This window comes from Cervus elaphus, chromosome 22, assembly GCF_910594005.1.
Source record: "Cervus elaphus chromosome 22, mCerEla1.1, whole genome shotgun sequence".
NCBI classification, from domain to species: domain Eukaryota; kingdom Metazoa; phylum Chordata; class Mammalia; order Artiodactyla; family Cervidae; genus Cervus; species Cervus elaphus.
In genome coordinates, this window is record NC_057836.1 from 55301331 (window position 1) to 55324427 (window position 23097).

Genomic DNA, 23097 nt, shown 5'->3' on the forward strand with positions numbered 1-23097 from the left:
TTGGCAGTAGTTTACTGTTATGAATTAAATTCTGATGAACATATTTATGCATAAATCCCCTATTTTTAATTTTATTTCCTTGGAAAAATTGAATCACTGAACAGAGGTAACTATCTTTTTAAGACTTTTATAGTTCAGTTCAGACACTCAGTCATGTCCAACTCTGTGACCCCATGACCTGCAGCATGCCAGGCTTCCCTGTTCATCACCAACTACCGGATCTTACTCAAACTCATGTCTATCGAGTCGGTGATGCCATCCAGCCATCTCATACTCTGTCATGCCCTTCTCCTCCCACCTTCAATCTTTCCCAGCATCAGGGTCTTTTCCAATAGTCGGCTCTTCACATCAGGTAGCTGAAGTATTGGAGCTTCAGCAACAGTCTTGAATATTCAGGACTCATTTCTTTCAGGATTGACTGGTTGATCTCTTGGCAGCCCAAGGGACTCTCAAGAGTCTTCTCCAACACCATAGTTAAAAAGCATAAATTCTTTGGCACTCAGCTCTTCTTCATGGTACAACTCTCACATTCATACATGGCCACTGGAAAAACCATAGCTTTGACAATACGGACTTTTGTCAGCAAAATGATGTCTCTGCTGTTTAATACACTGTCTAGGTTTGTCAGAGCTTTTCTTCCAAGGAGCAAGTGTCTTTTAATTTCATGGCTGCAGTCACTGTCCTCAGTGATTTTGGAGCCCAAGAAAATAAAATCTGTCACTGCTTCCACTTTTTCCCCTTCTTTTTGCCAGTCTTAGTTTCTTGTTCTTAGTTTTTTGAATGTTGAGTTTCAAGCCAGCTTTTTCATTCTTCTCTTTCACCCTCATCAAGAAGCTCTTTAGTTCCTCTTCACTTTCTGCCATTACAGTGGTGTCATCTGCATTATCTGAGGTTGGTATTTCTCCCAGGAATCTTGATTCCAGCTTGTGAGTCATCCAGCCAGGCATTTTGCATGATGTACTCTGTGTAGAAGTTAGATAAGCAGGGTGACAATCTACAGCCTTGACATACTCCTTTCCCAGTTTGGAATCAGTCCTTCATCCCATGTCCAATTCTAATGATTGTTTCTTGACCTGCATACAGGTTTCTCAGAGACAGATAAGGTGGTCTGGTATTCCCATCTCTTTAAGAATTTTCCACAGTTTGTTGTAATCCACACAGTCTAAGGCTTTAGTCTAGTCAATGAAGTGGAAATTTTTCTGGAATTCTCATGCCTTTTCTGTGATCCAGCAGATGTTGCATCTCATCCCTGATTCCTCTTCCTTTTCTAAATCCAGCTTGTACATCTGGAAGTCCTCAATACACATACTGCTGAAGCCTAGCTTGAAGTATTTTGACCATTACTTTGCTGGCACATGAAATGAGTGCAGTTATCTGGTAGTTTGAACAATCTTTGGCAATTCCCTTCTTTGGGATTGAAATGAAAACTCACCTTTTCCAGTCCTGTGACCACTACTAAGTTTTCCAAATCTGCTGACATATTGAGTGCAGCTCTTTAACTGTTATCATGTTTTAGGATTTTAAATAGCTCAGCTGGAATTCTGTCCACTCTACTAGCTTTGTTTGTAGTATTGTTTCCTAAGGTCTACTTGACTTCACACTCCTGGATATGAAGGTGGCTCTAGGTGAGTGACCACACCATCGTGGTTATCCTGGGTCATTAAGACCTTTTTTTGTATAGTTCTTCTTCAATGTTTTCTTGCCATGTTTTCTTGATCTCTTCTCCTTCTATTAGGTCCTTGCCATTTCTGTCCTTTATTGTGCCCATCTTTGCATGAAATGTTTCCTTTTTATCTCCAGTTTTTTTGAACACATCCCTAGTCTTTCCCATTCTATTGTTTTCCTCTGTTTCTTTGCATTGTTCAGTTAAGAAGGCTTTCTTATCTCTTCTTGTGATTCTCTGGAACCCCACATTCAGTTGAGTGTATCTTTACCTTTCTCCTTTGTCTTTTGCTTCTCTTGACTTTTCTCAACTATTTGTAAGTCCTCCCCAGATAACCACTTTACCTTATTGCATTTCTTTCTCTTTAGGATGGTTTTGATCACTGCCTCCTGTACAATGTTGTAAAACCCTGTCCATAATTCTTCAGGCATTCTGTCTACCAGGTCTAATGCCTTGAATCTATTCCTCACCTCCTATATATTCATAAGGGATTTAATTTAGGTCATACCTGAATGGTCTAGAGATTTAAGGTTCAATTTAAGCCTGAATCTTGAAATCAGGAGCTCATGATCTGAGCCACAGTCAGCTTCAGGTCTTGTTTTTGCTAACTGTATAGAGCTTTTCCATTTGGCTGCAAAGAGTATAATCAATGTGATTTTGGTGCTGACCATCTGGTGATGTCCATGTGTAGAGTTATCACTTGTGTTTTTGGAAGAGGGTGTTTGCTATGACCTGTGTGTTCTCTTGACAAAACTCTGTTAGCCTTTGCCCTGCTTCATATCAACAATTAATTGTATCAATAAGAAATGCATGTGTTACTGAGGAAACCAGATCTGAAAGAGACACGTGCACCCCAATGTTCATCGCAGCACTGTTTATAATAGCCAGGACATGGAAGCAACCTAGATGCCCATCAGCAGATGAATGGATAAGGAAGCTGTGGTACATATACACCATGGAATATTACTCAGCCGTCAAAAAGAATTCATTTGAATCAGTCCTAATGAGATGGATGAAACTGGAGCCCATTATACAGAGTGAAGTAAGCCAGAAAGATAAAGAACATTACAGCATACTAACACATATATATGGAATTTAGAAAGATGGTAACGATAACCCTATATGCAAAACAGAAAAAGAGACACAGAAATACAGAACAGACTTTTGAACTCTGTGGGAGAAGGTGAGGGTGGGATGTTTTGAAAGAACAGCATGTATATTATCTACGGTGAAACAGATCACTAGCCCAGGTTGGATGCATGAGACAAGTGCTCGGGCCTGGTGCACTGGGAAGACCCAGAGGAATTGGGTGGAGAGGGAGGTGGGAGGGGGGATCGGGATGGAGAATACGTGTAAATCTATGGCTGATTCATATCAATGTATGACAAAACCCACTGAAATGTTGTGAAGTAATTAGCCTCCAACTAATAAAAAAAAAAATAAATTAATTAATTAAAAAAAAAAAAAGAAATGCATGTGTTATTAATATATCCTGGAGTGAAGAGGGATAGGTTTGGGAATCTTGAAACAGGTGAATGCCAGATAAGAGAATTTCAAAATTTTAAAATAGATGTTTAGAAGCCCCTGTAGGACTTCAAGGAGAGGGATAAAACTGTCTCTGAAGGCAAACATATCTTAACTCAAAGTAGTAACTTGATGACTTTAAGCACTTGAGTTTACTGACTTAAGTTTCAGCTGTGTTTCACTCACCTTTCAAGGGCTTAGGGATACTGGATATTTTTCTGGTTCTCTGTCTCATACTACTACAACTAGGATATTTGTGGGAGGCTATTTCAAGTCCTCTCTACTCAAATCCCTCTCTGAACCATTTTTAACTCACTGCATGGGTCCTCTATTTTGAACATTGCCTTCCTCCTCCTCCTCCTTTCCTCCCTCCCTCCCCCCCACCTCCTTCCTTCCTTCCATAGCTTGTATTTATTAACAGCAAGCTCCAATACTTTGGTCACCTCATGTGAAGAACTGACTCATTGGAAAAGACCCTGATGCTGGGAAGATTGAAGGCAGGAGGAAGGGGATGACTGAGGATGAGATGGTTGGATGGCATCACCGACTCGGAGGACGTGAGTCTGAGCAAGCTCCAGGAGTTGGTGATGGACAGAGAGGCCTGGCGTGGTGCTGCCCATGGGGTCGCAAAGAGTCAGACATGACTGAGTGACTGAGCTGAACTGATGATTTTGTAAAGCAGCCTTGAACCCTGGTCATTCTTATTCTCCAGAGCAGTGTGTTCTGAGGACAGCTTCCTGTAGCTCTCTCTTGAATTCCACTGGTGTGTACCCCTTGATGATGTTGTGGTACTGACCTTCTGGAGGCAGGTGATCTGGCCTTTCCCTCTCAAAGGGGAACAGACTGGGGTCCCATTTGATGGCATCCACATGTAGTTCCCTGGGATGCAAGTTGCAGCTCCTGCAGGGCTTCCTGCTGGGCCTCAAGCATGGGCCCAATGACCTCCCTCTCAATCTCGTGTTCTCCCCGCTTATCCAGGACCACTTCTTCAGAAGCTGAGCTCTCGTCTCGTCTCTTCAAAGAGCAGTTCCCCCGAGACTGCTATTTCACTTTATCCCAGAGCTCACAGGGATAATAAAATCCTCAAAGGGAATTAGCTCCTGGCTAGGCTTTCTTCTTTTTCAAATGGTCTTTTACTGCTTGGTCTTTTTAGAGATTTAACTACTTCTTTCACAGAGGTTCTGCTCTCATGGGAACAAGTTCTGAGACGATCAACAATGAAGCTTTCTGATAAGTGTCTCTAGTCTCTCTCTGCCAAATTCCCAAAGCATCCATGGCCTTTAGGTTGCTTCCAGGCATGCATTCATTTGCATTCAGGGCCCACGTGCCCCACACAGAGATTCCAAAGTAGCATTTCTTTAAGGAGAGTCTGTATGTTTCTCGTTTGTACTAGGGAAAGTGAGGAATAAATTTCACTGACCGGAGATTTCCCTAATCTTACCTGATAGATAGTGATGAAATAGGCAGGGAAATGGAAGGCATCATAATTTACGGGGGATGAAAACATCCATTAGTTTAATAGTTCCAAAATATTGTCTCTGTTACATTATTATTAGATGTGGCATTTAAGAAAGTTTATCATGGTACTAAACTCAAGGTGAGCTGAGCGTGGAGAGAGCCTGGAAGCAGGTCATACACTACATGCTTACCTCCCGGCAGCCATTTAATTAGAGTATGATAGGCTTCCCCGTAGGAAAGTTCTAGAAAATCCAATATAGCTTGTAATTTCTCTGGGGGAAAAAAACCTCAAAATATAATTTTTACTGAGAGTTGGCCTCAAGTATTATCTTTATATGTAAAAGATTAAAATTTTTTTCTCTTAACACAAATTTCTGGCAGCCCTCTATTAATCATCATAAACTTTCTCCCAGAGTTCAGAAATCTTTTTAGAAAGAAGGGAGAAAATAGATATTTTTCCTCTGTAGAATGTAAATGAATTTTTGGTATAAATCATTTGGATTTATATCAAATGACTAGGCAGTTTATTAATTCTAGGAGTGTTTAGCTCAAAGCATATTATGCGCACTGTAATTTATCTCAAAGACTCAGTAGTAGCCTTCAGTTTTTTTCCTTTTTCCAGAGCTTAAACTTCAGATACTTGTTCTTTTATATAACTTTGCATTGTTTCATTATATTTTTCTTTCATATTTCAAGATTTTCTTCACAATGAAAGTGTTAGGCAATATTATAATACCTGATCCAGTGTACCTTGTACACCTATGTTACAGACCACTATTCTTGGCCCCCTTAATCAATAGAAGTTGATCAGAGGCAAGACAAGAAATTCAGGCAAGGCTTTATTGGGTCCCTTTCAACAACAGTGGGGAGCGAGAACAAACAACAGTTTCCCTTGCTGGCGTGCTCCTGAGCTGGGGCATGAGTTGGTTCCAGGGGTCAGGCTGGAGGGGTGGCTTAGGTGGTCTGCCCACCCCTTAATGTGCGGGGGGCATATGCAGTACCCTACTTTTGCTTCAGGCTCTTCTGAAGTGACAAGTGGTTTTTTGGTTTCCTTGTACCTTTTGTCCAGAATTTGTCCTGACTGCACATGCATGCAGTTAATTTTAGTCCCATATGGTTTGTATTTTGTTGCCCAAGGAGAGTTGTGTCCAAGTACAAGCGCTGCAGCCCTGCAGCCAGGACCCCAGCCCCCAGGCCGGTCTCACTCGTGCTGAAGATCCGTTTGGTTCTCATCCTCCCTCTCCTCCTTTGTGTCTACAATGCTTTAATCTTTTCATTCTTTCCTTTACTGCTTGACTAGTTGACTTCTCTTTATCCTTTTAGTCCCTGGATGTTGATACTCACCACACTTCTATCCCATAGGTTCAAGTATTTTTAACCTAGATATTTTTCCTGAGCTACAAGGTGCTTAGTCACTCAGTCGTGTCTGACTCTCTGTAACCCCATGGACTGTAGCCCGCCAGGCTCCTCTGTCCATGGGATTCTCCAGGCAAGAATACTGGAGTGGGTTGCCATTTCCTTCTCCAAGGGATCTTCCCAAGCCAGGGATCGAGCCCGGGTCTCCCACATTGCAGGTGGATTTGTTTTACCATTTGAGCCACCAGGGAAGCCCTCCTGAGCTATAGATCCCATTTAAAACTACTTATTGTCGCAGCATCTTGGTCTGGATACATCAGAAGTGCCTCATGTTGCAACATATCCAAATGTGCTAATTTTTTCCCCTAAATTGCCTTGAAGCATCATCATCTACCCTTATGAAGCTAGAATACTTAGTATTTTCTGTGATTGGCTGTTTTCATGGCCATTGCGCTAATTTAGCACTCATTTTCTCTTTGTTGTTGTTGTTTAGTTGTTAATTCTTGTCCAACTCTTTTGTTACCCCTTTGACTCTAGCCCACCAGGCTCCTCTGTCCATGGGATTCTCTAGGCAAGAATACTGGAGTAGGTTACCATGTCCTCCTCTAGGAGATCTTTCTGGCCTAAGGATCAAACCCAGGGTTCATGCATTGGCAAGTTGAACCACCAGGGAAACCCTTGAGGTCACAAATTTAAAAAGGTTGTTAAATACATAAGCTTGATTCACTAAAGTAAAAAATACAGACTGAACACTATATAGAAGGTTAGAGATGAATGGTATACATTTTAATGGGCAATAATGAGCAATATAATCAGTTGATCATTAGATGCTTCTTATAATTTCTATTTCCCTTAGTTTCAGTGTCATGGCTGTGTATTTATTTGCTTTTTCAAAGGTAATATTCATACTGAGAGGTCTTTTTCAGTATATGATCCTATGTCAAATTCCAATGTTATAACATGTAGTTATTGATTTCTACCACCTCATTGTCAATGTGATCCTAGTGAAATGATCTTAGAGTATATTGGAAGCATACTTTACTTGTGTGCCAGCAATCTGTCTCCTCATAATACAAAAGGGAGTAAAATCTGATGGAATGACTTCTTTACCTTCTCTGCCATTTTTTATCTCCTTCTTGTATTGCTGTTCCTTACTCCCAGTTTTTCTAGTTATTCCCATCAGTGACAACTTAGAGTACAATCAAAATCCTTTTGGTAACAAAAAGGATATGTATAATACATTTTAATACATTGGATTTTTACATAAAAGAATTCAAATTTGGGAATGCTTTGCCATATTTCAAAGGGCTTTGTGTCATTAACCCAATTTGCATATGCTTATGCTCATGACATTATAAAATTAAAGTGCTGATACCCTTCTCTGGATAAATTGTTAAATGCCTAAGTCCTCCCTCTATTCTTTCTGTGTTTCCTTCCTTTTCTGCCTGCCTTTTTAGTTTTTACATTGTTACTTTTAGCAGGTGCATATTTTCTAAAATGAACACTATTGTGAAAAAGAAAAAAAAGAGACTCTGGATTCTTTAAGAGCAAAGAGATACACTTCGTTTTAGTATTTTTTTACAGAGAAGTGGATCTCAAGCGGTCAATGCAGACATCCGCAGGTAAATTTTGAATAGGCATATACATATAAGGGAGGAGGTGTGTGTCAATGGTGTCCTGAAGAAACGGTGTTAGTGATGTATACCAGGATCTATGTATTTTGTTTCCTCAACTAAAGGAAACTAAAGTTAAAATCCTTAGGATCCTACAATATTTTTGTTGTCTGTCCTACCACATGGAATATAGTATTGTAGAATATAAGAATTTCATAAATACTTGTTGATTCATGACCTAGCCTGCCTGGGAGTTTTATACAATGCTGCATATCCTGAAGAAACAACTTGGCATTAATTGGGTGGGGGGGAGAACCTTGAATTTATTTGTTGCTTACTATGATTTATATAATTTTTCAGTTTACTTCACAGTCATTTATTCTGAAAAGTCATTCATTAATGGAGTCATTTGAATGGAGAAGAAGTAGGACTGATCATAAAATAATATTGATAACTTACTGGAAATCTAAGGAAGCTAGGTATGTTTCAAATTAGTTGTTATGGTTTAGTTGCTAAGTTGTGTCCAACTCTTTTGTGAGCCCATGTACTATTGCCTGAAAGGCTCCTCTGTCCATGGAATTTCCCAGGCAAAACACTGGAGTAGGTTATCATTTCCTTCTTCAGGGGATCTTCCCAACCCAGGGATCGAACCCGCATCTCCTGCATTAGGAGGCAGGTTCATTACCACTGAGCCACCAGGGAAGCCCTGTAGATTAGTACCATTCCTTAACTTATAGCCACTATAGCACCTAGCCTACCAAGAATCTTAAATGTTTATAATTAATTATAGCAATTCCCCTTTCCCATTCTGTTCTCAAGCTCTTCTTTGAGGGAGAGAAATGGCAGTTTATGCATTCCCATTTATATTTGTTATGTTTCTTTACATTTTTCATTACTTAACTCAGATACTTGACAAAAATCAGTTGCGTTGTTTCTTTCTTAACATGGCGGGGGGGGGAACCTCTCACATTTTGGTTGCAATGATTAACTTTGGTGTTGCCAGAGTAATGTAGTGCATATGTAACAAAAATTAATGGTATAATTTTCTAGGAGTATATCTATATGTGCTGCGTCTCTTCCTCCATCTTTAAGTCTCAGAGCACTCGGTTCCTGACAAAGCACTATTTTTGATAGTGGTACAATAAACACTTGTCATTTCTGGAACCAGATGCATCTCTGCAAAGCCTTATGCAGAGTACTGATGTTGTTCAGTCTCCAAGTTGTGTCCAATTCTTTGAGGTCTCATGGACTGCGGCATGCCAGGGTTCCCTGTCCTTCACTATCTCCCGGAATTTGCTCATATATGTAAAGTGTATGTTAAATATAACACAGCGGGATAAACATTTCAGGAATATACAGAGTGAAATATTTTATGAAATACAGTCATTGTCACTTTTTTGAAAATAAGTATTAAACTTTAATTTTGATGCCTGACACTTCATTTCTTGTTCTTGTATTGATGTGTAATTTATTTATGACTTTCATGAATTGTAGTTACACAATTCGTTGTTTGACAAGTGTAGACTATGTTGAAAGCGCCATCACAATCAAGACATAGATTTCTGTTGTCTTAAGTTTCCTTATGTACATTTACAATTAGTCCCCTCCACACCCAGGTCCCAAGCATTCTTTGATCTGTTTGCTTCCTCTATAGTTATGCATTTTCTGACATAACTATTGCGTACTAATACACTCAAGTAGTATGCATTCTTTTGTGTCTTGGCTTTATTCACTCAGAATAGTATTTTTTGAAATTCATCTACATGCTGACTTTGGCAGCACATATACTAAAATTGAAATTCATCTATTTATCAGTTATTTGTTCTTTTCATTGCTAAGTAGCATTGCTTTTTATGGATAGAGCACAGTTTGTTTTTGTGTGGATATAAGTTTTCAACTCCCTAGGTAAGTACCAAGGAGCATGATTGCTGGATCATGTGATAAGAATATATTTAATTTTACGAGAAACCATTAAACTGTCTTCCAAAGTATCTGTACCGTTTAGCACTCCTACCAGCAGTGAACGAGAGGACCTGTTGTTACACATTCTCCCCAGCGTTGGTACCACCACTCTTCCGGATTTTTGGCATTCTAGTAGGTGTGTCCTGGTATCTCATTTTTAATTTTAAAAAAGTCATCTCATCAAGTCTTTCTTTCATGGGCTGTGTTTTTGGTGTTGTTTCTAAAGGTCCATCTAGATTCTCTCCTATGTTATCTTCCAGGAGTTTTATAGTTTTGCCTTTGGTATCTATATTTAAGTCTATGATCTGTTTTGAGTTAATTTTTGTGAACATTGTAGTGTGTGTCCAGATTTTTTTTTTTTTTGCATGTTGATGTTTGGTTGTTTCAGCACCATTTGTTGAAGAGATTATCTTTGATCCATTGTATTGCATTTGCTACTTTGTCAAGGATCAGTCAACTGTATTTATGTGGGCCTATTTCTGAGTTCTCTGTTCTGTTCTACTGATCTATTTGTCCTTTCACCAGTACCATCCTGTCTTGATTATTGTAGCTTTATTAATAATTCTTAATTGCTAATGTAAGTGGTATTTTTGTGGGATTCCCAGGTGGCTCAGTGGTAAAGAATTTGCCTGCCAGTGCAGGACACGTAGGAGACACAGCTTCTATCCCTGGGTCAAAAAGGTTCCCTGGAGAAGAAAATGTCAATCCACTCCAGTATTTTTGCTGGGAAAATCCCATGTGCAGCGAAGCCTGAGAGGCTACAGTCTGTGAAGCTGCATAGAGTTGGACACAACTGAGCAACTGAGCACACACACATTGTATTTTTAATTTCAAACTCCACTGTTCACTGCTAGTATAATAGGAAAGAAATTAAGTTTTTTAAAATTAACTTTTTATCTTGCAGCCTTGCTGTAACCACTTAGTTCTGAAAGTTTTTAGTTAATACCTTTGGACTTTCTACATAGGCAGTCACGTCATCTGCAAATAAAGACAATTTTAATCCTTCCTTCCATATCTATATGCTTTTCATTTTCTTTTCTTGAAAAGTGAAAGTGAAAGTTGCTCACGTGTGTCCGACTCTTTGTGACTCCATGGACTGTGGGGTCCATGGAATTCTCCAGGCCATACTGGAGTGCGTAGCCTTTCCCTTCTCCAGGGGATCTTCCCAACTCAGGGATAGAACCCAGTTCTCCCACATTGCAGGCAGATTCTTTACCAGCTGAGCCATAAGGGAAGCCTTTTTCCTTCCTCCCTTATCTAATTGTTTTAGGAAGTACTCCAGTACAATGAAAAGTGGAGATGAGGGTCATCCTTGTCTTGTTCCTTATCTTAATTGGGAAAGCTTTGAGTTTATCACCATTACATGCTTTAGCTGGTAGGTTTCTTGTAGTTTTTTTCTTTTCTTTTTTATCAATTTAAGGAAATTTCTCTCTAAGTTTACTGAGAACTTTCATCATGAGTGGTTGTGAATTTTGTTAAATACTTTCCTACATGATCTATTGATATGATCATGTGGATTATCTTCTTTCATCTGTTAGTTTGATAGATTATATTAATTGATTTTTAAATGTTGAACCAGTGTTGCATACCTATAATAAATCCTGCTTGGTTATAGTATATAGTTCTTTTTCACATTGTTGCATTTGATTTTCAAATATTTTGTTGTGGATTTTTTGCATCTATGTTCATGAGACCTTCAGGTCTTTATTTTCTTTTTTTGCAATATGTTTGTTTGGTTTTGATTTTAGGGCAATGCTGGCCTCATTGAACATGTTAGACATATTCCCTTCTGCTTCTGTCTTATGAAAGAGATTGTAGAAAATTGATACAACTTTTTCCTTAAATGTTTGGTGGAATTTATCAATGAACACATCTGGGACTAGTGCCTTCTTTTTTGGAAGATGACTAATAATTCAATTTCTTAATAGATAAAATTCTATTCATATTGCCTATATCTATTGATGTGAGTTTTTAAAAAAGTTTTACCTGGTAAATCTCTTTATCCATAAAACAGATTATAAAATCAATGGAGAGGATACACTTATTTTGTGATTTAAATGATATAACACATTCAAAATACACTGTAGAATTAAAAAGTGACATATATGTTTAATTATTGACAAAATTATTTGTTTTAGTAAAGCTCCATACACATCTATAGTTGCTGTTATTACAAATATGGAAATTATTATAATGTATAAAGATAATTACATATATCTATAGTTATATGCTGAGTACATCATGAGAAACACTGGGCTGGAAGAAGCACAAGCTGGAATCAAGATTGACAGGAGAAATATCAATAACCTCAGATATGCAGATGACACCACCCTTATGGCAGAAAGTGAAGAGGAACTAAAAAGCCTCTTGATGAAAGTGGAAGAGGAGAGTGAAAAAGTTGATTAAAACTTAACTTTCAGAAAACAAAGATCATGGTATCTGGTCCCATCACCTCATGGGAAATAGGTGGGGAGACTGGAAACAGTGTCAGACTTTATTTTTTGGGCTCCAAAATCACTGCAGATGGTGACTGCAGCCATGAAATTAAAAGACGCTTACTCCTTGGAAGGAAAGTTATGACCAACCTAGATAGCATATTAAAAAGCATTCTGGGAGGGATTGGGGGCAGGAAGAGAAGGGGATGACAGAGGATGAGACTGCTAGATGGCATCACGGACTCAATGGGCATGAGTTTGAGCAAACTCCGGGAATTTGTGATGGACAGGGAGGCCTGAACTGAACTGAGCTGATAGTTATATTGGATTTTTAGGCTTACCACCTGAATCTGACCAGTTTAATGTTCAGTTCAGTTCAGTCGCTCAGTCGTGTCCGACTCTTTGTGACCCCATGAATCGCAGCATGCCAGGCCTCCCTGTCCATCACCAATTCCCGGAGTTTACTCAAACTCATGTCCATCGTGTCGGTGATGCCATCCAGCCATCTCATCCTCTGTCGTCCCCTTCTCCTCCTGCCCCCAAATCCCTTCCAGCATCAGGGCTTTTTCCAGTGAGTCAACTGTTCGCATGAGGTGGCTAAAGTATTGGAGTTTTAGCTTCAGCATCAGTCATTCCAGTGAACACCCAGGACTGATCTCCTTTAGGATGGACTGGTTGGATCTCCTTGCAGTCCAGGAAGACTCCTCAAGAGTCTTCTCCAACACCACAGTTCAAAGCATCAATTTTTTGGCACTCAGCTTTCTTTATGGTCCAACTCTCACATCCATACATGACCACTGGAAAAACCATAGCCTTGACTTTTGTTGGCAAAGTAATGTCTCTGCTTTTTAATACGCTATCTAGGTTGGTCACAACTTTACTTCCAAGGAGTAAGCATCTTTTAATTTCATGGCTGCAATCACCATCTGCAGTGATTTTGGAGCCCCCAAAAATAAAGTCTGACACTGCTTCCACTGTTTCCCCATGTATTTCCCATGAAGTGATGGGACCAGATGCCATGATATTAGTTTTCTGAATGTTGAGCTTTAAGCCAACTTTTTCACTCTCCTCTTTCACTTTCATCAAGAGGCTTTTTAGTTCCTCTTCACTTTCTGCCATAAGGGTGGTGTCATCTACATATCTGAGGTTATTGATATTTCTCCCGGCAATCTTGATTCCAGCCTGTGCTTCCTCCAGCCCAGGATTTCTCATGATGTACTCTGCATAGAAGTTAAATAAGCAGGATGACAATAAACAGCCTTGACGTACTCCTTTTCCTATTTGGAATCAGTCTGTTGTTCCGTGTCCAGTTCTAACTGTTGCTTCCTGACCTGCATATTCGTTTCTCAAGAGGTGGGTCAGATGGTCTGGTATGCCCATCGCTTTCAGAATTTTCCACAGTTTGTTGTGATCCACATAGTCAAAGGCTTTGGCATAGTCAATGAAGCAGAAGTAGATGTTTTTCTGGAACTCTTGCTTTTTCGATGATCCAGCGGATGTTAGCAATTTGATCTCTGGTTCCTCTGCCTTTTCTAAAACCAGCTTGAACATTTGGAAGTTCACGGTTCACATATTGCTGAAGCCTGGCTTGGAGAATTTTGAGCATTACTTTACTAGCGTGTGAGATGAGTGCAATTGTGCGGTAGTTTGAGCATTCTTTGGAATTGCCTTTCTTTGGGATTGGAAGGAAAGCTGACCTTTTCCAGTCGTGTGGCCACTGCTGAATTTTCCAAATTTGCTGGCATCTTGAGTGCAACACTTTCACAGCATCATCTTTCAGGATTTGAAACAGCTCAACTGGAATTCCATCACCTCGACTAGCTTGTTCCTAGTGATGCTTTCTAAGGCCCACCTGAGTTCACATTCCAGGATGTCTGGCTCTAGGTGAGTGATCACACCATCGTGATTATCTGGGTCATGAAGATCTTTTTTGTACAGTTCTTCTGTGTATTCTTGCCACCTCTTCTTAATATCTTCTGCTTCTGTTAGGTCCATACCATTTCTGTCCTTCATCGAACCCATCTTTGCATGAAATGTTCCCTTGGTATCTCTAATTTTCTTGAAGAGATCTCTAGTCTTTCCCATTCTGTTGCTTTCCTCTATTTCTTTGCACTGATCACTGAGGAAGGCTTTCTTATCTCTCCTGGCTATTCTTTGGAACTCTGCATTTAAATGGGGATATCTTTCCTTTTCTCCTTTGCTTTTCGCTTCTCTTCTTTTCACAGCTATTTGTAAGGACTCCTCCGACAACCATTTTGCCTTTTTGCATTTCTTTTCCATGGGGATGGTCTTCATCCCTGTCTCCTGTACAATGTCACGAACCTCCGTCCATAGTTCATCAGGCTCTCTGTCTATCAGATCTAGTCCCTTAAATCGATTTCTCACTTTCACTGTATAGTCATAAGGGATTTAATTTAGGTCATACCTGAATGGTCTAGTGGTTTTCCCTACTTTCTTCAATTTAAGTCTGAATTTGGCAATAAGGAGTTCATGATCTGAGCCACAGTTAGCTCCTGGTCTTGTTTTTGCTGACTGTATAGAGCTTCTCCATCTTTGACTGCAAAGAATATAATCAATCTGATTTCAGTGTTGACCATCTGGTGATGTCCATGTGTAGAGTCTTCTCTTGTGTTGTTGGAAGAGGGTGTTTGCTATGACCAGTGCGTTCTCTTGGTAAAACTCTATTAGCCTTTGCCCTGCTTCATTCCATACTCCAAGGCCAAATTTGCCTGTTACTCCAGGTGTTTCTTAGTTCCTACTTTTGCATTCCAGTCCCCTATAATGAAAAGGACGTCTTTTTTGGGTGTTAGTTCTAAAAGGTCTTGTTGGTCTTCCTAGAACCATTCAACTTCAGCTTCTTCAGCATTACCATTTGGGGCATAGGCTTGGATTACCATGATATTGAATGGTTTGCCTTGGAAACAGAGATCATTGTGTCATTTTTGAGACTGCATCCAAGTACTGCATTTCAGACTCTTTTGTTGACCATGATGGCTACTCCATTTCCTCTAAGGGATTCCTGCCCACAGTAATAGATATAATGGTCATCTGAGTTAAATTCACCCATTCTAGTCCATTTAAGTTAACTTATAATTATAGTATAGCATGAAATTTTATATTTATTGTTCCCTTAGCCTGAAGTAGTTTTCCTGTTGAATAAGCTCACAAGTACCTAGGATGTAGCACTTCAAATTTATGCATTTTGGTTAAAACTGAAATTTCCAAATATTAGAGGCTATTGCTGTTGAAGTTAATAATACATTAGAATTATAAAATTGATTTGAATTATAAAATTACATAGCTTCTATATGAATTATCAGGTTTACAAAGCACACTTGAATTGCCTAGCTTAAGGTCAATCTTGTATTATTTCAGAAATCCAGGAAAAAGTAGTGTGGGAGGTGGAACACATAGTTGGAAACTTCCACTGCAGGAGGAATGGGTTCAGTTCCTGATTGGGGAGCTAAGATCCCTCATGCAGCATAGGACAGCCAAAACATTTTGGGAGGCTTCCCAGCTGTCGCTCGTGGTAAAGAATGTGCCTGCCAGAGCAGGAGATGTAAGAGACACAGGTTCAGTGCCTGGGTCGAGACGATCTCTTGAGGGAGGCATGGCAACCCACTCCAGTATTCTTACCTGGAGAATCCCATGGACAGTGGAATCTGGTGGGCTATAGTCTGTAAGTTTGCAAAGAACTGAATACAACTGAAGCGGCTTAGCATGCATGCACAAATTTTATATAATAATTGACTTTTATTTTCAACTTTTAGAAAAATGTATTTACATATTTTATCTTTCTTTAATTTCCATTCAATATTCTCTTAATCTAATTGCTTTAATTTTTTGATTGCCTATGAATATTGAAAATATAATGCTTGTTCCTAATCATTGGAATATAACAACAGTAAGGACCCTTCATCTTACAGATGGAGAAACTGAGATTTAGAGAATTAAGTTACCAGGGCCATAACACTAGTTTGTGGCAAATTTAGTACTAGAACCCAGTTTAGTTCAGTCGATCAGTCGTGTCTGACTCTTTGCAGCATGCCATGGACTGCAGCATGCCAAGCATTCTGGTCCATCACCATCCCCTGGAGCTTGCTCAAACTCATGTCCATTGAGTCAGCAATGCCATCCAACCATCTCATTCTCTGTTGTCCCCTTCTCCTCCTGCCTTCAATCTTTCCCAGTATCAGGGGCTTTTCCAATGAGTCAGTTCTTCACATCAGGTGGCCAAAGGATTGGATCTTCAGCATCAGTCCTTCCAATGAATATTCAGGACTGATTTCCTTTAAGGTTGATTGGTTTGATCTCCTTGCAGTCCAAGGGACTCTCAAGAGTCTTCTCCAACACCACAATTCAAAAGCATCAGTTCTTTGACACTCAGGTTTCTTTATGGTCCAACTCTCACATCCATACATGACTACTGGAAAAACCATAGCATTGACTAGACAGACCTTTGTTGGCAAAGTAATGTCTCTGCTTTTTAATATGCTGCCTAGGTTGGTCATAGCTTTTCTTTCAAGGAGAAAGCGTCTTTTAATTTCATGGCTACAGTCACCATCTGCAGTGATTTTGGAGCCCAAGAAAATAAAGTTTCTTACAGTTTCCATTATTTCCCCATCTATTTGCTATGAAGTGATGGGACTGGATGCCATATCAGATTCTTCTCAAATCTCTCAAGTCTTCTGTAGGACTGGGTGCCACATGCATATATTTTATAAAATGCATGTTGTGGGTTTTTTTTTAAATTTTATACATACTTGGATTTTATTTGCTTGTTTGTTTATTTTGGGAGTAATCCAGAGAGCTGGGTAAATGTTTTAAAAATTCAGTCTTCATACGCTGTTAGACTAGCTCCTAAATACACCATTTATGTGTTTGTCTTTAGAATGTTCCATACCCTTGTTTTGTTTCAGGTCAACCAAGTCTTATTTATTTCTATAAAGAACATTTGTTTATAATAATAACCTGTCTATAGGGAACCCTTAGGACAGTTCTATAATTATTAAAATAATCAAGTCCTTTTGAGAAAAATCATTTTCTCAATGATGATATTCTCCAAAGTTTGATTAAATTACCTCAGTTGGTAGAGATCTCAAATTTCAGAAAGACCTGTAAATGTAGAAGAATACAAGGACAGGAAATGTGTTTGCATAGTATATTTGAACCCTTCTGGGTTTCTTCATCACTGCATACTTAAACATTTGAGAGTTAGACAGAAATAATACCACTCTAAGCAGACTGAATATTTGAGTCAAATGCTGCCTTCTCTTATTGTGATTCTAATTTAATGCTTAATCGTTATATTTAAATAGAGAACAGAGCTGTTTTGACCAAAATTTAAATAATGTAGGTGGCACCAGTTACTGAGTCTTCAAGGTCCTTTATAAGGGTTGAGGAGAAATAAAGATGTGGTTATGCTAGGTTTTATAAACATTAAAATAACTCATTGTTTTAAAAAAGACATTTAGAAAGTTGAACTTCTAAAAATTGGAATAATTTTTCAGTACATTATAATATCTCAATAATCTAAAAGTTTGTGTAATGCACAGAAGAGATGCATATTGGACTTTTAACATGAAAAATAAATGTCTTTTAGGTTTAGCCTGAATTGCTTTATGGGGTTTGCTTTTAAGAAAAGCTTCAGCAACTTTAAAAAATATACTTGAGAACTATGTGGTAAGATGTCTCATAAGCTCTATTTTGTTTGCTTGGTAAATATGAATTTCACCATACTTTCTTAGATTTATTTGCTTAACATAAGCAAAATTTAGATATATTGTTAAACCTATCTTAAAATTGATCATTAAAGTACATGCCTTCCATACACTATGTAATTATGAAAAAACCATAATTGAAAAAGACACATATACCTCAGTGTTCACAGCAGCACTATTCACAGTAGCTTATACATGGAAGCAACCTCGATGTCCATCAACAGATGAGTAGATAAAGCAGATGTGGTACATATATACAATGGAATATTACTCAGTCATAATAAAGAATGAGTTTGAGTCAGTTCTAGTGAGGTAGATGCACCCTGAGCCTGTTATACAGAGTGAAGTAAGCCAGAAAGAGAAAAATAACGCATATTAACACATATATATGGAATCTAGAAAAATGGTACTGATGAACGTATTTGCAGGGAAGGAATGGAGATGCAAATGTAGAGAACGGATTTATGGACACAGTAGGGGAAGAGAGAGTGCGGTGAATTGAGAGAGTAGCATCTACACATATACACTACCATGTGTAAAATAGATAGCTCGTGGGCGGAGGGGAGTTGCTGTAGAACCCAGGAGCGCTGCCAGGCCCTCTGTGAAGACCTCGAGGGGTTAAAGGGGAGGGGAGGGAGACTCAAGAGGTGATATACATATCATTATGACTGATTTGCATTGTATGGCAGAAACCAGCACAACATTGTAAAGTAATTTTCCTCCAATTAAAGAATAAATTTTTTAAAAAGAAAAAATACACACTTTAAATGTATTTTTATAAAGTACATGCATGTACTTTTATAATGCATACTAATATCCAACTTTTTATTATTGAAAATTTCGAACATATTGCAGAAGTAGAGAGAATAGTATAATGAACTTCCTGTACCAGTCACCCAGGTTCATTAATGATCAACATTTTACTGGTCGTATTTCATTTATCTTCCTTTTTTTTTTTTTCTGGAGTATTATAAAGCAACCCCCAGACCCCAATCTTAACATAAGCAATATTGTTGCTTATTGAATCTGAATCTTCACACAAGCTGATGAATGAAAGATGTTGAGGGGGTAGAACAGAGCAGGAATAAAGGCATCACACTTATTCTGGCTCCTTGATAATAAGGAATGTTACTTCTGTTGGCTCCTTGGTAGAAGTAAGCCTTAAGAATCCTCACTCTTCAGTCCTTGGCAGAGCAACTGAACAGAGTTTGGGGCCGTCACACACGCTTGTGCCCTTGTGGAGAATAATGATGGTAAGATCCGTAAGAGAGGCTGAACAACACACCCTGCAACCTTGGTGCTGGACGGGGTTCCCTGAGAAAATGACCCCCAGCTGACTAGGGTATAGGAGCTTATAGGGAGTGCTGCTGAGGTCAAACCCTGTGAATCAGAAGTGAAGCGTAAGAAGCAGGGTTGGACAGAGCGAGAGCTGAGCCGGTCAGCACTCTCAACAGAGGCCTCAGCCAACCCTACAGTACACTCTGATCAGAATGCAGACCTTCGTATCAGCAACTGGGACAGTTCAGGGGCAGGCCACCATGGAATGAAGGGTGGGTATTGGGTGACGAAGCTCTCTCTTCATCCAAGAGGATGCCCATTTATCGTTGCTTACAACAAACAGATTTCCATAAGCAGCACTCCTAGGAACTTGGGGAGTAAATCCTTCTTCTGTGAGGTGGAATCTGGGCAGCACGTCAGTATCCACTGCAAATATTTTCAGTAGGAAAATCTGCTCATATATTTTAGGTTTTTCCTAAGTAAGAAAGTTATTAAATGCTTTAATGTGCTAGGTTATTTTACATATATTGTTTTCTTTTTAATTTTTATTATGTGTTGGAATGGAGTTGATTAGATGGACTTCCCTGCATCTCCAGCAATGCAGGAGACACAGGTTGGATCCCTGGGTCTGGAAGGTCCCCTGGGAAAGGAAATGGGCACCCACTCCAGTATTCTTGCCTGGGAAATCCCATGGACAGAGGAGCCTGGTGGGCTACAGTCCATGGGGTCGCAAAGAGTCAGACAGGACTTAGTGACTAAGCAATAACAACAGCATAGTTGATTAACATTGTTATGTTAGTTTCACAGGTTCAGCAGAGTGATTCTGTTATATGTATAAACTTTACATGCATTATTTTTAACTTTCATATCAACTCTGTAACATAGCTACTGTGTTTTTACGATCAGGAAGCTGAGAGGATAGCGGCTTGTCCGAGGTGACACAGCTGGCATACATAGGAGAACTGGCGTTCTAACCGAACCTGTCTGACCCCCTGGCTCTTTCCACCAGGTAGCTTAGCCCCCCACTGCCTTACTGTGTCTGCATACCTGTAATTAAGGCCCTCTGCACATCCATTATTTCTTTACTTTTTGTTCTTATCTACCAGTTATGTTAACAATGTATGTTTTTAAAATTTAAAGTCGTGTTTATTTAAGACCTTCCAAACCTATATGAAATTCTAGTGAAATGACTCAAGGTCAGGTAGGTTTCCCAAACAGGTTGAAACTTGTTCTCTATACTTCTTTAGGGCTTTATTGAAACCAGGAGCTTAAAAAAAATAACCAAAAGCGTATTAATGTGTCTGTGATAATTTCTCTTTTGGATTTGCTGTGCTCTGGAGAAGAAATGTTAGTCAGTATGAATCACTGTAACCATTATTCCTAGCCTTTTAAGCTACTGAATGGGGATAGAGGAGGATGAGTTCTATTCATAACTCCTTCAGTATTCCTCCCTGAGTGATGTAGGGAAAGCCACTTAACCCATTGTATGCTTTAGTTTCCTACCTTGAAAATGGCTGTAGTAATACCCACTTTTCCCTTACTTTAAGTGACAGTTACACGAACAGATTAGATGCTGTGCAAACGCTTTGAAGAAACTCCTTAGGAACATGATATTTCTTAACACTTTCTGTTAGATAGCATATTTGTTAATTACAATCCCTCTATTAATTTTCTTAGAACATAGAAGTCTGTAGAAATACAGTGCAAATAAACTTTATAAGCAAACTCATTAATATATTACTGAGTATTTTTGTTGGCAGTCGAATGAACTAATTAAGTTTAAATATTAGAAAGGCAATATTTGACTGGTATGGTAAGCAGAATAATGGCCCTCAACAGTATCCACATTTTAATCCCCAAACCTGTGAAATGTTGCCTTACATGACTAAAGAGATCTTGCAGATATGGTTGAGCTAAGGATTTTCAGATGGGAATATTATCTTGGGTAATCTAAGTAGGCCCAATATAATAAAAAATATCGTTACATAATGGAGACAGGAATATCTGAATAGGAGAGAGATTTTAATATGCTGGGCTGCTAACTTTGGAGGTAGAGGAAGGGACCATGAACCAAATATTGCAGTTCACCTCTAGAAACTGGAAAAGGCAAGAAAACAGATTCTTCTACAGCCCAATGACAGAATTATAAAGTAACAAATTTGTGTTTTTTTCAGCTAGGAAATTATGGTAATTTGTTACAAGCAGCAATAGAAAAGTAATGCAACAGGATTGTCATTTCATTTAAACACAGAATCTTGGTCCATATGAAATAGAAAATTGTCCTTGTTGACAAGTCTGAGAACCACACCTGGAAGGTGGCAGGGGGTGGGGGCTGTGTGTGTGCCTCAGATTGCTCCAGTGTATCTGTCCATCTCCAGATTAAGTGTAGCCTCAGTTGGTAAACTCTTTCCCAGAAGATCTGTCTGATTACCACTTCTTGGTTAGTTAAAATGTGGAATGTGAGCAATTATGCTCCTCTGAATATTTCTTAAAACAACCTTTCCATTGCGATTTCCGTTCCCCTCAGGCCAGAGGCTGACTGGCTGCGCTCTTGTGTTTCACTGTCTTGGTCCTGATGTCCGCATCTACTCTGAGTGTCTGATGAAGATCTCTCTTCTTTCTCGGAATATCTCCTGCTTCTTAATGTTGAAAATCCTTTAGGGACCTCTTCATCTTCTTTCTTTGGATCAGTTCCACTGCCAATATTCTCTGCTGATAAACTAAGCCTGTTTAGCACCACTTAAGAAAATCATGCAAGATGCAAGTATATGGATGTATCTTGGGAAAACTTTATGATTTACTAAATATGTTTGTGTATGTATATATATGTGTGTCATGATGGGGAAGTTGTGAGTGAGATGGTCATTTTCTTCCTAACTTAAAGGGATATATACATATAGAAGAATTTTCAGATGTAATTAAGGTCCCTACTCAATTGATTTTCAGTTCAGTTCAGTTCAGTCACTCAGTCGTGTCTGACTCTGCGACCCCATGAATCGCAGCACGTCAGGCCTCCCTGTCCATCACCAACTCCTGGAGTTTACCCAAACTCATGTCCATCGTGTCGGTGATGCCATCCAGCCATCTCATCCTCTGTCGTCCCCTTCTCCTCCTGCCCCCAATCCCTCCCAGCATCAGGGTCTTTTCCAATGAGTCAACTCTTCACATGAGGTGGCCAAAGTATTGGAATTTCAGCTTCAGCGTCAGTCCATCTAATGAACTCCCGGGACTGATCTCCTTTAGGATGGACTGGTTGGATCTCCTTGCAGTCCAAGGGACTCTCAAGAGTCTTCTCCAACATCACAATTCAAAAGCATCAATTCTTCGGCACTCAGCTTTCTTTATGGTCTAACTCTCACATTCATACATGACCACTGGAAAAACCATAGCCTTGACTAGACGGACCTTTGTTGGCAAAGTAGTGGCTCTGCTTTTTAAGATGCTGTCTAGGTTGGTCATAACTTTCCTTCCAAGGAGTAAGTGTCTTTTAATTTCATGGCTGCAATCACCATCTGCAGTGATTTTGGAGCCCCCCAAAATAAGGTCAGCCACTGTTTCCCCATCTATTTCCCATGAAGTGATTTTAAGTTAATTCAAAGGTGACCATTTTTTTAAACTAGATGAGCCTGATCTAATCAGATGTGTTCTTTAAAGAGAGATGTTTTTTTTGCTGGCCTAGAAGAAAGCAGAGTCATGCTGTAAATTGCCTTTGACTAGGAGACAGGTAGCCTATACAAACTGTGAGCCTTAGTCCTACAACATCAAGGATCTGAATTCTCCCAGTGATCTTGGAAGAGAACCCTGAGCTCTAGATAGGAAGGCTGACCTTCCTATCTACATGTGTGGAGAACTGTTATCCTATGCCTGTGTGTGTGGAGTGTGTTTGTGTGTTCGTCACTCAGTCGTGTCTGACTTTTTGGGACCCTGTGGGCTGTAGTCCACCAGGCTCCTCTGTCCATGAAGTTTTCCAGGCAAGAATACTGGAGTGGGTTATCATTATTTGTTGAGAAGATGGAGGTAAGATAACTTTTCTCTTTAGGTTTATATGTTCATAGACGAAGAAGAATTGTGCTCCAAGAGCTGAACAT

At 39.3% G+C, this 23097-nt stretch overlaps 1 protein-coding gene and 1 long non-coding RNA gene across 21 annotated transcripts in view; both read left to right on the forward strand.

Moving 5' to 3' along the window:
• ANKS1B (ankyrin repeat and sterile alpha motif domain containing 1B) overlaps nt 1-23097 on the forward strand; it is a 1073060-nt gene that overhangs the window by 315804 nt on the left and 734159 nt on the right. The gene's annotated exons all lie outside the window — the stretch shown is intronic.
• Nucleotides 1623-21555, forward strand: LOC122680110. Its single transcript, XR_006336635.1, has 3 exons — nt 1623-1760; nt 15395-15400; nt 21542-21555. It is a non-coding gene; the product is annotated as an uncharacterized LOC122680110 (long non-coding RNA).